This window comes from Scyliorhinus torazame, chromosome 5 (assembly GCF_047496885.1).
Source record: "Scyliorhinus torazame isolate Kashiwa2021f chromosome 5, sScyTor2.1, whole genome shotgun sequence".
In the NCBI taxonomy this organism is placed as follows: Eukaryota; Metazoa; Chordata; class Chondrichthyes; order Carcharhiniformes; family Scyliorhinidae; genus Scyliorhinus; species Scyliorhinus torazame.
Window position 1 is genome coordinate 146452780 of NC_092711.1, and position 21114 is coordinate 146473893.

Genomic DNA, 21114 nt, shown 5'->3' on the forward strand with positions numbered 1-21114 from the left:
ACTGATAAAAGTTTATTAATGAAACAAAACACGGTTAAAAAACACAAAATGACTTGAGGATCAAAGACAACCATAGTAAAAGGATGTTCACGATGTTCTGGACCCAAATGGTTTCTCTTTAATTCATCTGTAGCCTGTTCCCTGCCCTCTTTGTGGAACACCTCTCATCAGTCCACAAGCATGACCCTAACCTTCCGCTTGCTGCCATTAGAATTCACCACCTTGCTCTCAGGCTCACATTTATGTCCTCGGCCTGCTGCAATGTTCCGGAGAAGCCTAACACAAGCTGGACCAACAGCCCCTCATCTTTCGATGAGGCACTTTACAGCCTTCTGGACTCAACATTGAGTTCAACAACTTCAGACCCTGAACTCTCTCCTCCATTTTGATTTGTTTTTTTACTGAGTGCCAGTCTGCATCTTGTTTTCATGTTTTTTGCTTCCAGACAGAGCTGTCCTTTATTCTGCCATTAACACTTACTCTGGACCAATGCTTTGTTTCTTTCCCACAACCATTACCTCTCCCTTTTGTTCCAGGACATTTTTGTAATTTAATCTTACCCACCCTCTAACCAATCACTGACTTTCCCTTTTGTTCTACCTGACCTTCCCCCTCTTTCACCAGTGTGGTGAATGTATAATTACTGATAATTCACCAGTGCACTGTGTTATGTTATTCACCCTGTGGGCTCTACCTATGGACCATTGTGTGGCTTCATCCACAGGGGATATGTTGGGGCACGTACGGGCTCCGCCCACTGCTCCACCCCCTTTACAGGAAGTATAAGAGCTGCTGACCTGCGGGGCCGCCTTCAGTGTTGTACCAGTCACAGGCAGGCTCAGTTCTAAGCTGATTAAAACCACAGTTTACTTCTCCACGTGTCTTCGAGTGAATTGATGGTCGCATCAAACCCAACACATTTCTCCCTCTCTTTAGTTCTGAAGTAGAGATACATTGGACGTGAAACTTCTGTTTCTCTTAGCACAGATGCTGCCAGACTTTTTTCCAATTCTGTCTGTATTTTAGATTTGCCTGAAATCAGGAAAATATTTATTGTGAAAGTTATAATAAATGTACTTTCAATTTTTGTGGATCGTTTCAGTGGAAATGTGCTCTCCCAGGCTCAAAGACCATCACCCCACTGGAAGCAAAGTCATGAGACCGGTCAGTCCAGCAGGAAGAAACCCTCCAACCCTCCCACTTCACCAAGTGTCAGAATGAACATGATTCAGTCCTGGATGTGATTAACAGCAGCTAAAGGAGTAGAATCCAAACTCTGTCATCACTAGTGAACTCGCTGGTGTCTTAGCAGGTGGGATGACTGAGAGAAGCCCTTTCCACACACTGTGCAGGTGAATGGCCTCGTCCCCATGTGAACTCGCTGGTGTTCCCGCAGGTTGGAAGACCTTTTAAACTTTTTTGTGCACTGAGAGCAGCTGAACGGTCTCTCCTCGGTGTGAATGTGCTGGTGGTACATCAGTTCTCGAGAACTTTTGAAGCTGTTGCCACAGTCAGAGCATTTAAAGGGTCTCTCATTTGTGTGAGTGACTTTGTGTCTCCGCTGGCTGGATAAATGAGTGAATCCTTTCCCACACACGGTGCAGGTAAATGGTTTCTCTCCAGTGTGTACTCGCTGGTGTGTCAGCAGTTGGGAAGAATTACTGAATCCATTCCCACACGTGGAACAGGTAAATGGTCCTTCCCCGGTGTGAATTCGCTGGTGTGCCTGCAGATGGGGTAATTGAGTGAATCCCTTCCCACACTGAGAGCAGGTGAATGGCCTCTCCCCAGTGTGACAGCGTCGATGAATTTCCAGCTCAGATGGTGACCTGAATCCCTTCCCACAGTCCCTACATTTCCACCGTTTCTCCATGGTGGGGGTGTGCTTGTGAGGCTCCAGTTTGACAAAAGTTGAAAGCTCGTCCACACACAGAACACGTTTCCGGTCGCTCTCCGCTGTGAGTGCTGCAATGTTGTTTTCAGGCTGTGAAACTGGTTAAAGTTCTTTCCACAGTCACTGCAGTGGAACACTCTCTTGGGTTTGTGTGTGTCTCTGTGCTTTTCCAGTCACGACGATGTTCAAAGTCTTTTCCCACAGACTAAAAATTCTCTTTCCAGATTCACATCTCGATGATATTCAGGTCCTGATGAATGGAGAGACTCTGTTAAATCTTGATGTGAAGTCTGATTTGAGTTTCCCATCTGTAAATCCTCCCCTTGTAATATCCTGGAAAATGAGTTTACAAAAATCATCACTGTCAGTCGCAGATAGAAATTCAGACGAGACAATTCTCGTTTCTATGGAATATATTTTTCCTCCTTTTCCCTTAAAGTTGCAAATCTCCGCCCAAAGTGGAACCTCTGATTTATTGTACCCTCCCCCTCCCGGAACAATGGGAACAGGGGGCAGGTCTGGATGACTGAGACAGGCATCTGGTCCTCCAGCCAATCAGAGTAAATAGGGGCGGGGCCTATTCTCATTGTTTGATTCTCCCTCCGTATACACAGGATCTGCTCAGACGAGGAGGAGCGTAACAGACATCTACAGACGTTGAAAGATGCCCTCGTACGAACAGGATATGGCACTCGACTCATCGATCGACAGTTCCAACGCGCCACAGCGAAAAACCGGACCGACCTCCTCAGAAGACAAACATGGGACACAACCGACAGAATACCCTTCGTCGTCCAGTATTTCCCTGGAGCGGAGAAACTATGTCATCTTCTTCACAGCCTTCAACACGTCATTGATGACGATGAACATCTTGCCAAGGTCATCCCCACACCCCCACTACTTGCCTTCAAACAACCGCGCAACCTCAAACGAACCATTGTTTGCAGCAAACTACCCAGTCTTCAGAACAGTGACCACGACACCACACAACCCTGTCATGGCAATCTCTGCAAGACGTGCCAGATCATCGACATGGATACCACTATTACACGTGAGAACACCATCCACCAGGTACGCGGTACATACTCGTGCGACTCGGCCAACGTTGTCTACCTCATACGCTGCAGGAAAGGATGTCCCGAAGCGTGGTACATTGGCGAGACCATGCAGACGCTGCGACAACGAATGAACGGACATCGCACAACAATCACCAGGGAGGAATGTTCCCTTCCAGTCGGGGAACACTTCAGCAGTCAAGGGCATTCAGCCTCTGATCTCCGGGTAAGCGTTCTCCAAGGCGGCCTTCAGGACCCGCGACAACGCAGAATCGCCGAGCAGAAACTTATAGCCAAGTTCCGCACACATGAGTGCGGCCTCAACCGGGACCTGGGATTCATGTCACATTACATTCATCCCCCACCATCTGGCCTGCAAAATCCTACCAACTGTCCTGGCTTGATACAATTCACACCTCTTTAACCTGGGGTTACCCCATCTCTGGATCTGTAAAGATTTAATCACCTGCTAATGCTCGCATTCCTAGCATTGTTTGGCATCTTTGAATTTGTCTATATATGTGTTTCTGGATCAGACCTCTTCATTCACCTGAGGAAGGAGCAGCGCTCCGAAAGCTAGTGACATCGAAACAAACCTGTTGGACTTTAACCTGGTGTTGTAAGACTTCGTACTGTGCTCACCCCAGTCCAATGCCGGCATCTCCACATCATCACTTAACCGAGATGGCGGCCATTAACCTGGACCAAGTTCCGGGAGGGAGAAATTCCGAAGGAGCGAACCAGGTGAGCTGACAATTTTTAACAGGGCTTAGCCGACCACAAAGTGTTTCCAAACCTTCCCACCATCTCCTTAGTTTTCCTCGTCTTCTACAGGATGAACAGGGCCAACGCGCATCCTCCAAACAGTTCAACAGCTGCACTTGCTCGTCTCCCAGCCCAAAAGCCGTGATGCGCATATTCAAGGGACAGGGGAAACTGCGCATGTGCAGTGTCCCCCTCCCGCGCTTCATGCTGAGGGCTTGACCAATGGGAAAACTTGAGGGACCGGAAGGACTCGACCTTCAGGCAATCAGAGCCCGGGCTTGTGTGAATAAGGATTGAGCTTAACGCAGACTGAAACTTCCTCCTGTCTCCAACATCTGTGAGTAAAACATTTTATTTTCTCCCCCTTTCCATTTCTTTCTCATTCTGACCTACAATTGGTCACTTGCAGCAACTGAAGGGAAAGGAAGTGAATCCAGGGAGGGTGCAGACTCTGGAAAGCTTGGTCCAGGTCTCTCTCTCTCTTAAAGACATTGACATATTTTGCTCCCTCAGCTCGACACATTTATTTGTTTGGCTAAAAGGATGGCCTTTTTCCTAATGTTCACAATTAAAGGGCTGGTTTGAGATGGCTGACATTTAAGGGGACATTAAATTAATATTGAATGGAGAAATGTCTACTGTTATATGGTACAGATTAGATCTATAATTTATGGTTATGTAAAGTACATTTATTATTATTTCTAGTTGTATATTGTACGCAACTATGTTATATAGTTCCAGTCATAGAGTCATGATGGCACAGAAGCCGTCCATTTGACAACTCAAATCCATGCCGACTCTCAAGCAATTCTGTAATTCTCAACGAGCCTTCCTGTAACACTGCAGTACCCATCCAATTTCCTTCACAAATTATTGATCATCTGTACTCGACTAACCTCATAGGCAACAAGTTCAATATTCTGATCGATCTACCCTGTCCACATTTTAGTCCAGTAATACAGACATTCATCTGTGTGGCAGCCTGCATGCGTGTCCAGGACAGGAAGCAGTGAGCATGGATCTGTCAATCCGCCTGAATCAGCACCTTCAGGAGAATTGGGAGGGTGAATATTAGATACAGCAGAGTGAGAATGGAGGGAGAGTGTGTGGGACGGAGATTTACAGATTTTGGGGAATAAGAGAGGAAAGAATGTTCCAGAGAAACTAGAATTGTCTGTTCTGAATTTCTATCCTGTACTGACAGTGATGTCTTTTGTAAATTCCTTTTCCAGGATATTCGAAGAGGCGGAAATCTCAAACCAAACATGATATCAAAATCTGATAGTCACTCGATTCCACGGGTCTGGAATATTACCTGTCTTTGAAACTAGAAGGAGAAATGTTTCTCTATTCTGTCTGTTTCAAAAGATTTTTATCATCAGTGTGACTGGAAAAGCACCGAGACACACACACACCCAAGTGAGAGTGTTCCAGAGCACTGACTGTGGAAAGAGTTTTAACCAGTTACAGCCTGAAAAAACATCACACCATTCACAGCGGGAGGAGGCTGTACACATGTTCTGTGTGAGAGTTCAACTGATTGTCTAACCTGGAGAGACACCAGAACATCCAGCACCTTAGAGAAACGGTGGAAATGTGGAGACTGTGGGAAGGGATTCAGGTACCCATCTCATCTGGAAATTCGACACATTCACACTCGGAGTGAGACCATTCACCTGCTCTGTTGTGGGAAGGGCTTCAGTGGTTCACCCACCTGCAGAAACACCAGAGAGTCCACATCAGGGAGAGACCATTCACCTGCTCTGACTGTGGAATGGATTTAGTACTTCATTCCAAATGATGAAACACCAACAAGTTCACACCGTGGAGACACCGCTGAACTGCTTTGTCGGTGGTGGTATTGAAAATATGGAAAGATGTGTCATTTGAAACATGGAAGTCTGGCAATATCTGGTCTGAGACAAACATGAGAGGATACAGGGAAAGATCCCACGAAGGGTTAACAGCAGCTGCAAAGAGCAGGATTATAAAATGCAGATTCCTTCTCCCAAACAGGCTTAGCAAACAAACAGGATTTTTGTATGAAGCTAAAAGCAATGGCTCACACCTTCATTGAAATTAATCATCTTAGTAAGCATCTGGAAAAGCATGGATGAGGGTTTCAGTTGAGTTAGGTGATAAATGTAAACCTTTCAAGTTATAACCAAGTGGATTTTTAGCATTACGCTAAAAGCAATGATTCACACCTTCATTGAAGTAAAATCAACAGATAGAAAATAATGACTAGGGGGTCAAATATATAGGTGTGAAGCTCTGCTGCAATCAGGTAAATTAAAGAAAACTGGAGACAACATGTCTACGAGAACACAAATTAGACCCAAATCAAAGTCAAAATTATGAGCTGGGGCCACAATTCAATAATAAAACTATAGCAATGACAGGAACCAAAATTCACACTCCTATTGAAATCAAAGCATTTTTGAATATCACAAAGGAACGTTGAACATCACAAAGGAAACAATATAATCAGGGATCTGTAGGCTGAGGCCATGCCCAAAATTAATACTTCGTCGTGTTAGAAAAATTCAGATTAAAGGTACCTTTTCCAATCCAAGAGAAATAAAAGTTACTTTACAATAAAGTCATAACTTAATAACTGTCAGAAAAATGTATAACCCTGAGAGAGAGGCAGAGAGGGGCAGAGAAGGAACGAGAGAAACAGAGAAGGAACAAGAGAAGCAAGCAGAGTCAGCTTACAGTCAGCTCGGTCATGGAAAAGGGACAAAGCAAAGTAGCCCAGCTAAAATAGCTAATACATCTAAGGAAGACCAGAATTTAAAGAGGAGGCAGAGTCAGCTCAGAGACAGCCAGCAGAGCCAGCTCTCATAGCTCAGTACATGGGAATGATAGGACATAGCAACCGAGCAGAACAGTGAATACATCTAAAGAAGACCAGACTTTTAAAAAAGATCGATTGTCAAGTTGGGCCTGAAGGTCCCTTCAACCAACCAGAAGGATCCAGAAGCAAGATCTTTTTACCCTTCTGTAAAGACAGTGATTGCAGCTTTTAAAAGAAAAAATATAATAATAAAATAACTTAAAAGTTTTAACCTGAAACAGTGGTTATTCCTAAGTTTACTTTACTTACTTAGCAATGCGGGACCCAGGATCGATGCTACTAAGTGATAAGTAGATGAAATCTTCTGTGAAGGGATGGGTTATACCGGGGGATAACTTGAAAACATAGTTTCACCTGAATAGCACCCACCGAAGCCTGCATAGGAGTCAGGGAGTGAGAATCTCTGTTCACCATTTAGAATGTTGGCCCTTTTTGGTATAGAAGGACTTCTAAGAATAGTGGTGAGTTTTCAACAACAGTGGGAAGGGATTTACTGAGTTACCCAACCTGCTGAGCCACGTCACAAACACTTAGGAGAGACCCTATAAATGCTCTGACTGTGGGAGTGGCTTCAAATGGTTTTAGGTACTGATGGCCCACCAGCGCATTCACACTGGGGAGAGACTGTTCAGCTGCTCTCACTGCACAAAGAAGTTTAGAACGTCATTCGCCCTGCAGAAACACCAGCGAGTTCACACTGGGGAGAGCCGCTCTCCTGCACTGTGTTGGGAAGGGATTCAGTCAGTCAGGCCACCTGGGGAGACACCAGCGAGTTCACACCGGGGAGAGGCCATTTACCTGCTCTGACTGTGGGAAGCGATTCAGTGATCCATCCCAAATGATGAAACACCAACGGGTTCACACCGAGGAGAGACCATTAAACTGCTCGCACTGCAAAAAGAGGTTTAGAACAGTGATCTTCAAAGTCGGGGGTGCGACTCGCTAGGGGGTCGTGGGTGTGTGTTGGGAAGGTCGCGGAGCCGTCCGTCACGGCACTCCCGATTGCGCAAATTTGCGCGCAACAGCCGCATCAGCCAGCTTTTAACTATGCCAGCTGCGAGCGGCCTTTTTACCATATAAAATAGTGCGCCGCACTGTGCGATGATCAGGCACGCATGCGCAGTGCAGCAGCATTTCTTTTATATGGTAAAAGGGCCGCTCACAGCTGTCATAGTTAAAAGCCGGCTGCTGCTCGCTCTGTCTGGTTCGGAAGTGCTTGGTTCTTCTGAATGAAGCTAAGGCCGAGTTTCCCCCCCGGCGACTAGCACCATCGGACCCACCAGCAGAGATCCAGCGCCATGGCCTCCACCTCGGAACTCGCCTGGATCTACAGCACCCTCACCCTGCACAACGACGAGGTCACCGTCACCGAAGACAAACTCAATGTCCTGATTAAAACAGCTGGTGTGACCATTGAGCCTTTCTGGCCTAGTCTGTTTGCCAAGGCATTGGCTAATATTGACGTCAATAGTTTGATCTGCAACGTTGGTGCTGGTAGCCGTGCCCCAGCTGCTGCAGCAGTTGTTTCCACCGCTGCCCATGTTGCTGCTGAAGAGGAAAAGGACGAGAAGAAACAGGAAGAATCTGAAGAGTCTGACGATGACATGGGCTTTGGTCTCTTTGATTAAACGTGCCGTGCAACAACATTGTTACAATTTACAAAAAATAAATAAAAATTGAATATAAAAGCCAGCTGCTGCGGCTGAGGATCGAAAATTTACACAATCGGAGACGCAGAAGATTTTTTTAAAAATTCTATATAATCTTCCTGCCTGAGGGAGGCAGAGAGCAGGTCACAGCCCCCGAACGTCGCCGTCATGTGCTTTGGGCGAGATTGTGATTCCTCCATTTTGTCAGCAGCAAACAATGTAAGAGAAAATGGTGGGTCGCGAAGGTCGGCTGACGTGGGTCGCGAAGGTCGGCCGGCGTGGGTCCCGAAGGTTGGCCAGTTAGTAAAAATGGGTCCCCGGAAAAAAAGTTTGAAAAACACTGGGCGGAAATCTCCGGAAACGGCGCGATGTCCGCCGACTGGCGCCCAAAACGGCGCAAATCAGACGGGCATCGCGCCGCCGCAAAGGTGCGGAATGCTCCGCATCTTTGGGGGCCGAGCCCCAACATTGAGGGGCTAGGCCGGCGCCGGAGGAATTTCCGCCCCGCCAGCTGGCGGAAAAGGCCTTTGGTGCCCCACCAGCTGGCGCGGAAATGACATCTCCGGGCGGCGCATGCGCGGGAGCGTTAGCGGCCGCTGACAGCATTCCCGCGCATGCGCAGTGGAGGGAGTCTCTTCCGCCTCCGCCATGGTGGAGACCGTGGAGGAGGCGGAAGGGAAAGAGTGCCCCCATGGCACAGGCCCGCCCGCGGATCGGTGGGCCCCGATCGCGGGCCAGGCCACCGTGGGGGCAACCCTCGGTGCCAGATCGCCCCGCGCCCCCCCAGGACCCCGGAGCCCACCCGCGCCGCCTTGTCCCGCCGGTAAGGTAGGTGATTTAATTTACGCCGGCGGGACAGGCATTTTAGCGGCGGGACTTTGGCCCATCCGGGCCGGAGAATCGAGCGGGGGGGGCCTGCCAACCGGCGCGGCGCGATTCCCGCCCCCGCCGAATCTCCGCTGCCTAAAATGGATTAAAAAATCCATTTTACATTTTGCAGCTCACCCAAAGATGGAAATTTCTTTCTTTTTAAAAAAAAAATGTTTTATTCTCCTTTTTCACGTTTTCTCCCACATTTACACCCATCAACAATAAACAATAATCAACAAGATATGTCAATCCCCATAATAACAACGATCCCATCCGCCCACCAACCCCCAAACCTCAACCCACATGTTTACATAAACAAATGACAAAAAGGAATCAGGGATTACCCGTAGTCACCCTTAATCTACACGGCTCTCCACCCCACGCCCCCCCCCCCACCCAACGCCATCCAGCCTCTAAGAGAGTACCGTGCATGATACCCCACAGTTGTACCCCGCCCCCCCCAACGTCTCCAGCTCTTCCCATCCACTGGCTCTTGTAAAACTCCTCCTCCCAACCTCGGTTCCCTCCCCCAACCTCGGATCCCTACCCCCAACTCTCCACCGCGGCGAGACCACTCGGACCCTGTTCTGTCAGGCTCCGATGGCCGCAGCCCCTCCCCCCACCTCACTCCCGTTCACTGGCCGGCTTAAACCGGCCAGCGTGGAGGCCCCCACCCGGGTCCCTTTCCCCCTTGCCCGGCCCTAGGAAAGCCCAAAGATCCCCTTTTAGCACACAAACCCCGCATATCCACCTACACCCCAAAGAGCCCTCCTTTCGAATGAAAGTCCCGTCCCTTCCCTTGTCCAAATCTATGCAACATTGGCTCCTTTAGCCTCTACCCCCGCGCGCAGTGATACAAAAAAACAAAAAAAAAGAAAATACAGTCCTGAGGTTACATCGGCACATGACCATTCCTCAATTTGTCAGTTCTGCCACAGTCCTTCTGCCCTCGCAAACTCCTCCGCTGCTTCCACCGTTCCAAAATAAAAGTCCCTGAGCTTGTGAGTCACCCTCAGCTTCGCTGGATATACAATGCCACACTGCACCTTGCCAATGTACAGTGCCGTCTTCACCCGGTTGAAGGCAGCCCACCTCCTCGGCAGCTCCACCGTAAAGTCCTGGTATACACGTATACCAGCTCCAGCCCGCTGCACCACCCGCTTCTGCTTGGCCCAGCTCAGGACCTTCTCCTTCACACTGTACCTACGGAAGCACAGAGTCACTGCCCTTGGCGGCTCACTCGCCTTTGGTACAGGCCTCCACGACTGATGAGCCCGATCCAGTTCATATTGGGAGGGGTCCTCCCCCTCCCCCAGTAGTTTTGCCAGCATCGCGGCAAAATACTCAGTCGGCTTCGGTCCTTCAACTCCTTCGGGCAGCCCCACGACCCTCAAATTCTGTCGCCTGGATCTGTTTTCCAGATCTTCCATTTTTCCTCGCAGATTCTTGTTCGTGTCCATCACCTTCCGCATCTCTTTCCCCATCGACGCAAGTTGATCACCGTGCTGCAATACCGTCTCCTCCACTTCCTTCAGCGCCTCCCCTTGCTCTCGCACCTCCGCCACTGCGCTCGCCACCGCCGTCTTCACCGGGGAAACCGCCTCCTCCACCAGCACACTCAAAACCTCCTGCATCTCCTTCCTCACCATCTCCATACATTTCTCAATCTGCGCCGCTTTTGGAATTCCGCAGCCATCACCTTAGTTAGTTCTTCAGCCGTAAGCACTGCGGCCTCCCCTGGTGCTCCAGCCTCCATCTTCTTTGTTGACCCCGCGGTGACCTTTCCCCTCTCAAAGATGGAAATTTCAGCACACATTTCTCCATCTTGTATTTTTAAATTTTTGTTTGCACTTTAAATATCCTTGACCTCTGGATGTTTCATTACAGAACTCAGCTCAAAGACATCAAAACTTGTATCCGGCCTTGCCTGTGTGCCCCATTCGTCAATTCAACTTTGCAGCAGCTCAGTCCCAGCTTTGGAAACACCTTCCTCTTTCTGTGTGAGGCCCCGGCCCCATTGACTGTGACAGGGTTCATACTGTCTCCCTGAGATTGTTGATGTAAAGTTACGTCAGACCCACACTGCCCGATTTCCAATCTAATTTATTTAAAGGTCCCAGAAGCCCGACTCCAAACCTTAAATGTTGTTCTGATCCTGTCAGTAACATTATTTTTGAACTCACTAGTATCACCACATAGGCAGTCATCAACATGCATCTTAAAGATGCCCGAGAGTTTCCTGCCTTCGTACCAATAAAGCACAGCAGCTTCTGCCTTCAGGTAGGGACAACCCGACTTGCACAAAACTGATCGAACTGAGAAGTGCCATACACCCTGAAACATCGTTCAAAACATGGACAAACTTATTGAACTTCCAAAGTCTTCCATCTACATCTGGCACCTTAGGAGGTTGTAGAAACACCGCCCTCTGGAGGTGATCCCCCAGCGCAAATGCAGCTTTTATGTTTCTTGACTGAACGTTCCGAGAAAATGTCACGAAAAGGACCAAAGAAATTTCAAAATTACCTTTCCTGCTGTGGGTGAGTCCACTCTGACCTCTTTATCTCCCAAAGCTTCTTCAAATCCCCGCGCCACTAACCTCACCTTGGGCCTTATAAGTTCCATCTGGTTGGACCTTTTCTGTGCAGATCCATCGATGTGATGATGCTGGCTGACCCCTATCTGGGACCTCTGAACACACGCCAAACTCTGTCCAACTGCCTAACTCTTTCTGTTTCACCTCCCGTACGGCTTTATCCCCTCATTTGTCAGCAGCTACAAAACCCTCTCGGTCACGGGGACTTCAGCATCGCCCCCAAACATATCCTTGGTGTAAAACCGATAATTCCCTGCCTGAAATGTTCCAGTTATTGAAATTACATTGAATGGATGTCAAAGAAACAGACCAGAAACAGATCCCTGAGGTTCTGAGGAGTCCCCAGTGGTCAGTCAGACTGAACTAAACACGGGTGGTATAAAACAAACAATACTCACCCCGGTATCTGCTGTCCACGGGGACTTTCCTTTCATCAGAGCCGTCAGTGGATCCTGTTCCTGACACCAGACTGTTGTGGGACAAATGTCACTCGGAGTCTAGAGTTGGTTAAAGTTTAGGAATCTTTATTACAAACATGCAGGGAATGCTTCAGCGAATCGAATCATCTCAAGGAGTAGTTACAATAACACACGTTTATACACAGTACAGTTGCAGCTGTTTTGTCTGCAGGTTAGTGGGAAAGTACAGGACGTAAAAGAAACAACTCGAAAACGGCTACAGTGACTTCATCTCTCACAAAACACATCTTGGAAAACAATAGCCAGACGAGTAATCCAGAGACCCAGGGTAATGTAATAGGGATCCAGGTTCGGCAGATGGTGAAATTTAAATTAATACAAAATCTGGAATTAAAAGTCATCGATGACCATGAAAGCATTGTCGATAGTTGTAAAAACCCATCTGGTTTATTTTAGATCCACCTGTGGTGGGGGAATGACAGTATTTACTATCCAGGATAAAATAAATGTACTTCAGCCTTTGTGGATCATTCCAGTGGAAATGTGTTCTCCCCCAGGCTCAAAGATCATAATCCACTGGAAGCAAAGCCATTAGACCGGCCAATCTAGCAGAAAGAAACCCTCCGACCCTCCCACTTCACCAAGTGTCAGAATGAACAAAGTTTGATTTGATTAAATTTATTCACGTGCACCGAGGTAAAGTGAAACGTATTGTTCTGTGTACAATACAGGCAGATCATTTTATACATGAAAAAACATAGGCCATATGATAAATACATAATATAAATACGTAGACATCGGGTGAAGCATACGGAGTGTCGTGCTACTCAGTAGAGAAGGTGTGTGGAGAGATCAGTTCAGTCCATAAGAGGGTCATTCCAGAATCTGGTAACAGCGGGGAAGAAGCTGTTTTGAATCTGTTATTGCAAGTTCTCAGACTTTTGTATCTCCTGCCCAATGGAAGAGATTGGAAAAGAGAATAACCTCGGTGGGAGGGTCTTTGATTTTGCTGCCCGCTTTCCCAAAGCAGCGGGAGGGGTAGACAGAGTCAATGAACGGGAGGCGGGTTCATGTGAGGGACTGGACTGTGTTCACAACTCTCTGTAGTTTCTTACAGTCTTGGGCTGGGCAGTTGCCATATCAAGTGTCATGGGAGTGTCCCTTTAAGAAATGTTTTTGTCTTATCACATGGCTTCTGTGATGTCATTGTGTGGGTGGAGCTGGGCTGTGGCTCTGGGAGTTGGTTTTACTTTCGCTTTGGTTTAGGGCTGTTTTGTGTCTCTGAGCTTTCTGCTTTCGTTCTCACATTTTTGGCTGCTGTACTCAGAAAGAGGAGTATTTTGGCCTCTCTCTCTATCTTTATTTTAAAAGCTGTTTCCAGGCGGCTTGATAACTTGAAAAGAAATAATTGCTTTCTGGAAGGAATTCAAACCTGCTGTTTTGGAAAGGAAACAAGAGCATCCATACCAGGTCTTGAGTGCTGTGTGCTGGGCCACACCTTTGAAAAGGAGGTACTGGTTTATGGATCTTGTTATTAAATTGGAACAGTTAAAGGGGGGAATTTATTAAGGGTTATACATAGATTACTGTAGCTGTGTGGGGTATTTATGTTTGTAATTGAGAAAAATGCTTACTGTGTGTGTTTATAAAAATATTAACTAAATTCGGAGAATAAATCTTGTTTTGATTAAAAGTGGTTAAGGCCTCTGTTGAATAACACCCGAAAGGCAGCCCTTGTACTCATCGGAACCAAAATCAATAAACAATTGTAGGTCAGGTGAACTCCATGATATACTTTGGAGTTTTCTGAACACTGGCCCATAACACCTTGGGTGGGGTGCTCTTTCCAAGAGCCGGTGCAGACTCGATGGGCCAAATGGCCTCCTTCTGCACTGTAAATTCTATGAAACTATGAAACACAAGCTATGATGCAGCCAGATAAGATGTTTTTTATGGTGCTCCTGTAAAAGTTGGTGCACCTGTAATAATTGGTAAAAGTCAATGATAATCTTCATAATTGTCACAAGTAGGCTTACGTTAACGCTGCAATGAAGTTACTGTGAAAATCTCTTAGTCGTCACACTCTGGCGCCTGTTCGGGTTCACTGAGGGAGAATTCAGAATGTCCAATTCACCTGACAAGCATGTTTTTCGGGACTTGTGGGAGGAAACCGGAGCACCCGGAGGAAACCCACGCAGACACGGGGAGAACATGCATACTCTGCACAGACAATGACCCAAGCGGGAATCAAACCTGGGACGCTGGCGCTGTGAAGCAACAATGCTAACCATGTGTTGCCGTGCCGCCCATGTGGCAATCGGTGTGGACATGCTGAATTTCCTTAGTTTCCTAAGTATATGTTTCTTGGTCGTAGCGTCGATGTGGGTGGACCAGGACAGAATGCTGGTGATGTGCACACCTCAGAATTTGAAGCTGCTAACCATCTCCACCTCAGCCCCATTAATGCAGACAGGGGTGTGTACGATACTTTGCTTCCTGAAGTCAATGACCAGCTCCTTAGTTTTGCTGACATTGAGGGAGAGATTGTTATTACACCATGCCACTAGGTTCTCTATCTCTCTCCTGGACTCTGACTTATCGTTGTTTGATATCCGACCCATTACGTCGTGTCATCAGCAAACTTGTAGATGGAGCGGGAACAGATTTTGCCACACAGTCGTGTGTATAACGAGCGTAGTAGGGGGCTAAGTACGCAGCCTTGTGGGCCCCGGTATTGAGGACTATCATGGACATGTTCGTGATCCGAACCACTAGTCGTGTCATCAGCAAACATGTGGATGGATTTGGAGCTAAATTTTGCCATGCAGTCGTATTTGTGTATAGGCAGTGCAGCCTTGCGGGGCTCCTGAATTGAGAACTATCATGGAGGAGGTGTTGTTGTTTATCTTTACTGATTGTGGTCTGTGGGTCAGAAAGTCGAGGATCCAGTGCAGAGGGAGGAGCCTAGTCCGAAGTTTTGGAGTTTTGATATGAGCTTGGCTGGGATTATGGCGTTGAAGGCGGAGCTGTAGTCAATGAGTAGGAGTCTGACGTAGGAGTCCTTGTTGTCGAGATGCTTCGGGGGCGAGTATAGGGCCAGGGAGATGGCATCTGCCGGTTGTGGCGGTATGCGAATTGCAGTGGATCAAGGAATGCTGCGAGTATGGAGTTGATGTGTCCAACATCTCGAAGCAATTCATAATGATTGATGTCAAGGCCACCTGATGGTAGCCATTAAGGCACGTTGCCTGGTTCTTCTTTGGCACCGGTATGATGGTGGTCTTCTTGAAGCCGATGGGAACCTTGGAACGGAGGAGGGAGAGATTGAGGATGTTCGCAAACACACCTGCCAGTGGGTCAGTGCAGGATCTGGGTGCATGACCTGGCACAACCAATGAGAGTCCCTGTCGTTAGTCTGCGACTCAAGATTAGTTTGGTATTGTCACTTGGGAGTCCCTGTTGGCTTTGCGGAGGTCATATATAGATTTCTTGTATAGGTCAGGGTTGCCTGCCTTGAACACCTTCAGTCGGGAGTGAACCTCCCAATGAAACCATGGATTCTGGTTGGGTAACGTACAGACTACCTTCTTTTGCACGCAATCTTCTACACATTTACTGATGAAGTCTGTGACGGTGCTGGCATACTCGTCTAGGTTGGCTGCTGAGTTAACATAGAACATACAGTGCAGAAGGAGGCCATTCGACCCATCGGGTCTACACCAACCCACTTAAGCCCTCACTTCCACCCTATCCCTGTAACCCAATAACCCCTCCTAACCTTTTTTGGTCACCTAGGGCAATTTACCATGGCCAATCCACCTAACCTGCAAGTCTTTGGGAGGAAACCGGAGCACCCGGAGGAAACCCACGCAGAAACAGGGAGAACGTGCAGACTCCGCACAGACAGTGACCCAGCAAGGAATCGAACCTGGGACCCTGGTGCTGTGAAGCCACAGTGCTATCCACTTGTGCTACCATGCTGCCCTTGTTCTTGAATATGGACCAGTCCACTGACACTAAGCAGTCGCGTAGGAGCTCTTCCGTTGCATCAACCTTCTTAAACGGATTCTCCTGCTTAAGTTTCTGCTTGTATGCTGGGAGAAGGAGCACCATATCGTGGTCCGATTTTACGAAATGCGGTCAGGGGATGGATCATCAGGCGCCCTTGATGTTTGTGTGGCAGTGATCAAGGATGTTGGGGCCCCTGTCGGGACAGGAGATGTGTTGGTGGAATTTTGGCAGTACACTTGAGGTTGGCCTGGTTAAAGTCCCCGGCCACGATGAACAAGGCCGCCAGGTATTCTGCTTCATTGTTATTTATAGCGGTTACAATTCATCAAGGGCCTTCTTCACTTCCGCCTGGGGTGGGATGTAGACCGCCGTGATGATGGCAGAAGTGAACTCCGTGGAAGGCAGTATGGACTGTACTTCACAGTCGGGTATTCCAGGTCCGGGGAGCAGTAGTTCACCAGGGTCGCCACATCCGAGCATCAGGAGGAGTTGACGAGGAGGCAAACACCTTCACCCACTCCAGGTTCAGTCCTGGATGTGATTAACAGCAGGAATAATAGCAGAATCTAACCCGTCATCACTTGTGAATCCTTTGGTGTCTCCGCATGTTGGACGACTGACTGAATCCCTCCCCACAGTGAGAGGTGAATGGCTTCTTTCCAGTGTGAACTTGCTGGTGTCTCCGCAATGTGGATGATGTTTGAAATCTCTTTGTGCAGTGAGAGCAGCTGAGCGGTCTCTCCTCAGTGTGAATGCGCTGGTGTTCCCTCAGTACCCGAGAGCTTTTAAATCCACTCCCACAGTCGGAGCATTTAAAGGGTCTCTCATTGCTGTGAGTGACATTGTGGTTCAGCAAGTGATGACCGAGTGAAGCTTTTTCCAGTCGGAGAAGTGAACGGTCTCTCCTCAGAGTGAACGCGCTGGTGGGACATCAGTAGCTGTGAGCTTTTGAAACCCCTCCTGCATTCAGAGCATTTAAAGGGCCTGCTCTTGGTGTGAGTGACATTGTGTTTCAGCAGGCTGGATAATTGAGTGAATCCCATATCACACACATTGCAGATGAACGGCTTCTCCCCGGTGTGAACTCGCTGGTGGTTCTGCAGGTGGGGTAAGCGAGTGAATCCCTTATCACACACAGTGCAGGTGAATGGCCTCTCCCCAGTGTGAGCGCTCTGGTGTCTCTGCAGGTGGGGTAAGCGAGTGAATCCCTTATCACACACAGTGCAGGTGAACGGACTCTCCCCAGTGTGAACTCGATGGTGTCTCTGCAGGTGGAATAACCGAGTGAATTCCTTCCCACAGTCAGAGCAGGTGAAAGGCCTCTCTCCAGTGTGATCTCGTTCGTGTCTCCGCAGGCTACCAATGTCAGTGAATCCCTTTTCACACTGAGAGCAGGTGAAAGGCCTCTCTCCAGTGTGAACTCTTTCGTGTCTCCGCAGGTTGCCAATGTCAGTGAATCCCTTTTCACACTGAGAGCAGGTGAAAGGCCTTTCTCCAGTGTGACTGCGTTGATGCCTTTCCAGCTGGCACGGGGCTGTGAATCCCGTCTCACACACAGAGCAGGTGAACGGCCTCGCTCCAGTGTGACTGCGTTGATGCCTTTCCAGTCCATACGGACCTTTGAACCCCTTTCCACAATCCTCACATTTCCATGGTTTCTCCATGGTCCGGATGATCTTGCGTCTCACCACGTTGGACGATCAGTTGAAGCCTGGTCCACACACAGAACACCTATATAGTCTCTCCCTGCTGTGAATGGCGTAGTATTTTTTCAGGCTGTGTCAGTGGTTAAAGCTCTTTCCACAGTCAGTGCTCTGTAACAGTCTCACACGGGTGTGTGTGTCTGTCTCAGTGCTTTTCCAGACGCACTGATGTTTAAAATCTCTTGAAGCAGACAGAATAGACAAACATTTCTCCTTCTAGACTCAAAGGCCGATGATCTTCAGTTCCCAAGAATTGAGTGACTCAGTCAGTTCTTGACGTGATATTTAGTTTGAGGTATCGGCCTCAAACTCCTCTCGTTCGAACTTCCTGCAAACAGATTTTACAATGGTAATCATTGTCAGTACAGGATAGAAACTTAGAACAGACAATTCTAGTTTATATCAAACATTCTTTCCTCTCTCTTTCGCTGAAATGCTCTAAATCTCAATCCCACACACTCTCCCTCCATTCTCACTCTGCTGTATCTGATATTCACCCTCCCAATTCTCCTGAAGGTGCTGATTCAGGCTGATTGACAGATCCAAGCTCTCTGCTTCCTGTCCTGGACACAGAGACATGAAAATCTTCATGCAGGCTGCCAGACAGATATATATCTATATCACTGGATGAAAAATGTGTGTAATATACAGACTGTATTCACTTACTTTCCCTCCCAATTTTCCTGAAGGTGCTGATCAACAAATCTAAACTCACTAAAACCTGTACAAGAGTAGAGAATCTCCATATAAGTACATTTACTGATTAGAGATAGGGAAATTCTGAGGAAGAATTTTATTTAGTCATGGAGTGGTCATGACAGGGAACTCACTGCCCACAAGGGTTGTGGAAGTCCAGATGATCAATAATTTAAAATAAAATAGGATAGTCACTTGAAGAAAATAAACTTGCAGGGGAACAGGGATGTCGATTGGGAATGGGACTAACTGGATTGCTGTACAGAGAGTCAGCATTGACTCGAGTTCATAAATGGATTCCGTCAGTGCTGCAATGATTGTATGACTGGAAATATGTAACGTAGGTACAGTACTATATTACAAAACTAGAAATAATAATACATGTATTTTGTTACAGAACCATCAATAATATATCTAATACATTCCATGTAACACTAGATATATCTCTGTCCGATATTTAAAAAATTCAAATTCATTTACGGGATGTGAGAGTCGCTGGTTCAGCCAGCATTTATTGCCCATCCATTCAGAAGGTGGTGATGAGTTGCCTTCTTGAATCGTTGCAGTCCTTGAGTTGTAGGTACATCCCCTGTGCTGACAGGGAAGGAGTTCCAGGATGTTGCCCCAGCAACAATGAAGGAAGGGTGATATATTTCCAAGTCCATCTGGTGAGTGAACCTCCAGGTAGTGGGGTTCCCAGGTATCTGCTGCTCTTGTCCTTCTAGATAGTAGTAGTCGTGGGTTTGGAAGGTGCTGACGGAGGAACCTTGGTGAGTTACTGCAGTGCACATTGTAGATGGTATACACGGCTGCTACTGGTTATCGGTGGTGGAGTGTTTGAATATTCATGAAATGGGGAGCAGTCAAGCAGGCTGTTTTGTTCTGGATGGTGTAGAGCAGCATCTTGAGTGTTGTTGGAGCTGCACTCAACCAGGCAAGTAGCGATCATTCTATTATATGCCTGACTTGTGCCTTGTGGACAGGCTTTGGGGGTCAGGAGGTGCGTTACTCGCTGTAGTCTTTGGCCTGCCCTGGTGGCCACCATATTAATATGGCTAGTCCAGTTCAGTTTCTGATCAATGATAACCCTCAGGATGTTGGTTGTGGAGGATTCAGCAATGCTAATGCCACTGAATGTCAAGGGGCGGTGGTTAGATACTCCTTTGTCGGAGATGGTCATTGCCTGGCACTTGTAGCACAAATGTAACTTGCCACTTATCAGTCAACATCTGGATGCTGTGCAGGGCATGCTGCACTTGGACATGGACTGCTTCATTATCTGAGGAGTCACGAATGGTGCTGAACATTGTGCAGTCATCCACAAACATCCCCACTTCTCACCTTATGATGAAAGGGAGGTCATTGATGAGGTAGCTAAAGATGGTTGGGCCTAGGAGTGTGCCCTGAGGAACTCCTGGAGCTGAGATGATTGACCTCCAACCACCACAACCATCTTCCTTTGTGCCAGGTATGACTCCAACCAGCGGAGAGTTTTCTCCGATTCCCATTGACTCCAGTTTAGCTGGGGCTCCTTGATGCCACAGTCGGTCAAATGCTGCCTTGATACCAAGGGCAGTCACTCTCACCTCACCTCTGGCATTCAGCTCTTTTGTTCATGTTTGAACCAAGGCTGTAATGAGGTCAGGAGCTGAGTGACCCTGGTTGGACCCAAACTGAGCGTCTGTGAGCAGGTTTTGCTGAGCAAGTACCACTTGATAGTGCTATTAATAACTCCTTCCATCACTTTGCTGATGGTGGAGTGTATTCCGACAGGGAAGTAATTGGTTGGGTTTGATTTGTCCTGTTTACTGTTCCCTTTATTGTCAGCCATCTTCTGGGGAAACCAGCCCTTTAATTGTGAACATTAGGAAAGAGACCATCATTTTAGCCAGACAAATAAATGTGTCAAGCTGAGGGAGCAAAGGATGTCAATGTCTTTCAGAGAGAGAGACCTGGGCCAAGCTCTCCAGAGTCTGCACCCTCCCTGGATTCACTTCCTTTCCCTTCAGTTGCTGCAAGTGACCAATTGAAGGTCAGAATGAGACAATAAATGGAATGAGGGAGAAAAGAAAGTGTTTTACTCAGATGTTGAAGACAGGAGGAAGGTTCAGTCTGTCTGAAGCTCAAGCTCATTCAGGGTTGGAGGAACTTGCTCGGGAGAAACCTCCATGTCCAGCTTCCGCATTGAGACAATGGGGGAGCTCTGATTGGTAGAGGAGCAGAATCTTTCCGGCCCTCCAATCTTCCTACTGGGCAACACGTTCGCAGTCAGGTCAGCGGAAGTGAGCGCCGCCTTCCCTCAGTCATGCGCAGTCCTGGGTCAGGGGAGGGGTAGAGAACCGACGGCCGGAACTGTCAGCCGGTTGCCTGGAAACCTTGTCTCGAGGATATGTGGGGGAGGGGAACAATGGGTAGGGGCGAGACTCCCGCGTCTGCGCGCTGGGCAGTGACGTCACCGCGGAGCGGATTTATTCCTATTGGCTGATTTAGAGGACGAGTTTCTTTGTGATGTCACAATGTGGAGGTTGTACAATAAGTTTCAGACTAAAACTTCCTCCTCTGGGCAACATCTGGGAGCAAATCAATATCTCCCCCT

The 21114-nt window shown here is 47.8% G+C and overlaps 1 protein-coding gene, 1 long non-coding RNA gene and 1 pseudogene across 2 annotated transcripts in view; 2 read left to right on the forward strand and 1 right to left on the reverse strand.

Moving 5' to 3' along the window:
• LOC140421927 (uncharacterized) overlaps positions 1 to 21114 on the forward strand; it is a 120475-nt gene that overhangs the window by 36879 nt on the left and 62482 nt on the right. The gene's annotated exons all lie outside the window — the stretch shown is intronic.
• LOC140421964 (large ribosomal subunit protein P1 pseudogene) lies at positions 7798 to 8262 on the forward strand (annotated as a pseudogene).
• Positions 12193 to 20268, reverse strand: LOC140422003 (uncharacterized). Its single transcript, XR_011947217.1, has 2 exons — positions 18999 to 20268; positions 12193 to 18150 (listed from the first exon to the last, which is right to left on the reverse strand). It is a non-coding gene; the product is annotated as an uncharacterized lncRNA (long non-coding RNA).